General features: G+C 49.7%; 1 pseudogene; it reads left to right on the forward strand.

Annotated features, from left to right (window-relative positions):
• The first annotated feature begins 2,374 nt into the window (after positions 1 to 2,374).
• LOC148773068 (chromodomain Y-like protein pseudogene) lies at positions 2,375 to 4,001 on the forward strand (annotated as a pseudogene).
• Positions 4,002 to 4,447: the final 446 nt, after the last annotated feature.

Below are 4,447 nucleotides of genomic sequence, written 5' to 3' on the forward strand. Positions count from 1 at the left end.
AGCTTCAGTATGGTATCTTAAGTTATGTTAGTAGGTTTATAATGAGTTTTTCTGATCATTGACAAATAACTATATAAGTATTTCTTGTTGCTGGTTGAGACTCCTACTGTATATACAGTTTTGATTTCCTACTTGCAGATATGATCAATGTATTACACCAGAAATAAGAATTATTTTTATGTGTATAAAGTGTAATTTTTAGGTTCACTCAGAATATATTTTATTTAAAAAGTTAAAATTCTGTTGGCACACTGTTAAATGCAGAACCTCCTTTTTAAGAGAATTACCATATTATATCGACGTTTCATATTCTTGGTCTCTGCTTTCACGTCTTCACAATATACCCAGTAGCAGATGCTGTCCGGGAGTGCCTTGTGTACCTAGACGAATGCATTGCCGCCAGGAGTGGGGACGATTCAAGAAACCTGTCCCCCTGGCAGGCTTCTGAGCTTGCAATCATATTGAAATCATGAAGAGTGAAATAAAATCCAAACCGTATTTTAGTACAGTTTTGAAGTTTCTACATAGAACTGGCCACCTCCTGGCCTCGCGGAGAGCTTACAGAGTGCAAATGTGCCTTTACTTGCCTTGGTCAATGCAGTATTTTTGGACCTGTGGGGTCCACTTTTTTTGTTCTGTGGTTTCAAATATATATGGAAACTGTACAATCTGGAACCTTTGTATAGAATAAATACTCAGCTGTGAAAACAGTTTGAATAAAACTAAGATGTTTTAACTCTTTCAAAAAAGAATAAGGGTGTGGCCCTGTGGGGAAGGGGATATATGAGGCTGCTCAGGGCCTCTTGAGCAGATCTCTGGAACCTTCAAACTGGCAAAAGCCCACTCCAAGTGTAGCTTTCCACAGAAACTTCAATACAGCTTATTATCAAGGTGGGATTTTAGGCAAGTTCTTAAAATCTAGATAATAGTGAATGGTGAGTGAGAACAGAATGAAAGTCTGACTAGTGTGGCTGTGAACCCAGGTTTGAGGAGACACTACCCCTGCCATGTGACACATCAGTGTGGAGTTAGAGAGAAATGAGGATGGCAGGTGAGTTTCTCGGGCTCCTAAGGGGCATGGAAAATGCCTCTATCATCCCAGAAAACAATCTGAAGTTCTTCACAAACTCCCATAGTATTGTCACCATAGGGCTTTTTGATGTGAAGGCTCAGCCAGGGCCACCACTGGCTTCGGACGTGTCTTATTGACCTCATACAGCAGAAGGGTGTGGCTACCTGGAGAGCTGTATATATAGGAGTGCTCAGGATCTCTGGAGCAGACCGCTGCACCTTATCAAAATGAGAAAGTGGAGCAAGGACAAATGTATACAGTGCATTCTCACAGCCTGAAGAAAGGGTTTTCAGACTAGAAACGAAAATACTGAGGCAAGCTACCTGAAGAGTGCGAAAATGTGATGGGATGGAAGTTTTCTTGTAGGTGGCAAGGAATTAAATGGTTTAAAATGTCCCTTAAGACCAGATTTCCGAAGAAAGGGAAATGATTCTCGTTTCCACAGACACTTCGTACATCCTACTTTTCAAGGAGGGAGTTTAGGCTAGATATTAAAAACGAGATAATGGTGATTTGAGATAGAGAAAAGAATACAATCCTGAATAATGTGGCTGTGAAGCCAGATTTGGAGGAGACACACTACCCCTGACATGTGACATGTCCGTGTTGAGTGAGGGCGGGGGTGGTGCGGATGGCAGGTGAGCTTCGAGGTCTCATCAGAGGCATCAAAATGCCTCTTTGATCCCACCCAACCATCTGAATTTCTACCCATCCTCTCCTAGAGGTGTCAGGTTGGGGTTGTGTGCTGTCAATGCTCAGCCAGGGCAACCATTGCCTGGGGAAGTGACTTGCCAACATCATAAATCATAAGGGTATGTCCCCCTGGGGAGGAATATATATAGGGCTGCTCAGGGCCTCTGGAGGAAATCACAGTGTGTCTAAAAATTTGGAAAAGGTAGTTCCAAGTGTAGCAAGGACACGTTTATGCAGTTTATTCTCAATGTCTGGAGACAGGTGTTGCACACTGGAACCTAGAACATTGATGAGACCTTCGTAAACACTGAGAAAAAGATGCAGAATGGAAGTCTACTGATAGGTGCTCCAGAATGAAATGGTCTTCAAGGTTCTTTGAAGAGTGTGCCTCAGAGAGCGCTGCCCTGTAGCTGCGCCTGCACGAATGCATGTGGGCAGCGTCCCTCAGTGGCGGGAATGAGCGCCCGCCAGCCCGCCCGCCCTGCACAGCGGGGCATGGAGCAGGAAGAGCAGCTTCCCAAGGACCCAACTGGAGCAAAGTATGGGCCGCCGCCTGCCCAGCGCCTCGCCGGCCGACCCTGCCCCACACCACGCTCCCTTCTCCCCGCCATGGCCTCAGAGGAGCAGTATGATGCTGAAAGCATCCTTGACAAAAGGAAAACCAAGAAAGGGAAGACAGAATATTTGGTTCGGTGTAAAGGCTAGGACAGCGAGGACGACACCTGGGCGCCAGAGCAGCACCTGGTGAACTGTAAGGAGTACATCCATGATTTCAACTGGCGCCACAGCGAGAAACTGAAGGAGGGCAGCTTCACCAGAATCAATGGGACCTCCCTGAACAGTGCCTGGAAGCAGATGTCCAGATTAGCAAGAGTAGCTTCTCCAAGGCCGCCCCCAAAGCACTAGTAGTGGGCAAGGAGCACGAGGCCAAGAGCAGACCGCTGTTTGCCACCAGCCAGAAGTTCCAGAAGAGCACCACGTGGGGCCTGGCCCCCTGCAAGAACATGGACCTGGCCGGGTCGGGCATCAAGATGCTCGTGCCCAAGAGCCCCATGAGCAGGAGCGCAGTGGATGGCTTTCAGGACGAGAGCCCCGAGAAGCCGGACCCCATGAGCAGGGGCCGGAGGACTTGTCTGACGCGGAGGTGGCGGCCGAGAAGCTGGTCGGGGCCCTGCTGGGCCCAGGGGCGGAGCGGGCGTGGATTGGGAGCTGGCCCCTGAAACACCCGCTGGTGCCACAGGCGTCCGGCCTGTGATGGAGGCCATGGCCAAGGGGCTGGCCATGAACGGCAAAGGCACGTCCCTGTTCAGGGACACAACGATGGCCAACAGGACCACCACCCTGCAGACTTTGGCCAGGGGCGTGACGGCCAGCAAGAGGGAGTTCAGCGAGGACAGCAGAGACCAGCCCTTTGACAAGTGGCTGAGCTTCAGCGTGCAGCAGAGGGAGAGTGCCTACAGGTACTGGGATATCCTGGTGCGGAAGCAGGACAGCTTCACCCACATTGTGCTGTCCACCAAGTCATCCGCGCACAACTCGCTCAACCCATAGGTGATACAGCAGCTGCAGTGTGCGCTGAGCAGGGCCGTGGCCAACGGCAGCAAGCTGGTACTGCTCAGCACCATGGGAAGCGGCTTCTGCTGCAGCCTGGACTTCAGCTACTTCATACGGTGCTTGACGGATGGCTGCAAGAGGGAGAGCACCAGGATGGCCCAGGCCATCAGAAACTTCGTGAACACCATCATTCAATTCAAGAAGCTGATTATCGTAGCCCGTGAATGGCCCGGCCACTGGGCTAGGAGCATCCATCCTGCCTCTCTTTGATGTAGTCTTGGCCAATGACAAAGCGTGGTTCCGGATTCCCTATACCAACTTCGGACAAAGTCCAGATGGCTGATCCACCGTCACATTCCCCAAGATTATGGGAGAAGCATCTGCAAATGAAATGCTGCTCAGCGGGTGGAAGCTAACAGCCCAGGAGGTCTGTGGCAAAGGACTGGTCTCCCAGGTGTTCTGGCCTGGGACCTTCCCCCAAGAGGTCATGGTCCGCATCAAAGAACTCGCCTCCTGCAACCCCATCGTGCTCAAGGAATCCAAGGCCCTTGTGCGCTGCCACATCAGGCTGGAGCTGGAGCAGGCCAACAAGCGGGAATGCGAGGTGGTAAAGATCTGGGGCTCGGCACAGGGCATGGACTCCATGCTCAAGTGTCTGCAGAGGAAGATCAATGAGTTCTGATGGCGGGGCTGCACGACCTCATCAGGGCTGCACCTTGCCACACCTCACAGCCTGGTCCAGGCTCTCCCGGAGCTCCCGCTGGGAAGCAGGACTTGAGAACAGCCAAGCAGTTTATTGTCAAGCCGTTTTTAAGTACTGTAACCTTAAAATAAATAAATACAAAAGTTCTTTGTCCAAGCATCATTATTTTATACTTAATACACACTAAAGTGTAAAAGTATAAAGGTGAGCTCTGGGCTGCTCATTAAAGCTCGAGATTTTTGTTATCTTTGCCTAGTACTCTAGAGAAAATTGTCGTTTCTTAGATTGGATGTCAGAAAAGTCTCACATAATGTTTGTTTTCCCTTTTTCATTTCCTTCTACAAGAAAAGAAAGAGGTGTTAGTGAACCTCACCATCCCCACCCCAAACAGAGAGAAATGGTAAGATCTGCGGTGTGCTTTATCT

This window comes from Moschus berezovskii, chromosome Y (genome assembly GCF_049115385.1).
Source record: "Moschus berezovskii isolate FMDL1 chromosome Y, NW_MosBer_1.0, whole genome shotgun sequence".
NCBI lineage: Eukaryota > Metazoa > Chordata > Mammalia > Artiodactyla > Moschidae > Moschus > Moschus berezovskii.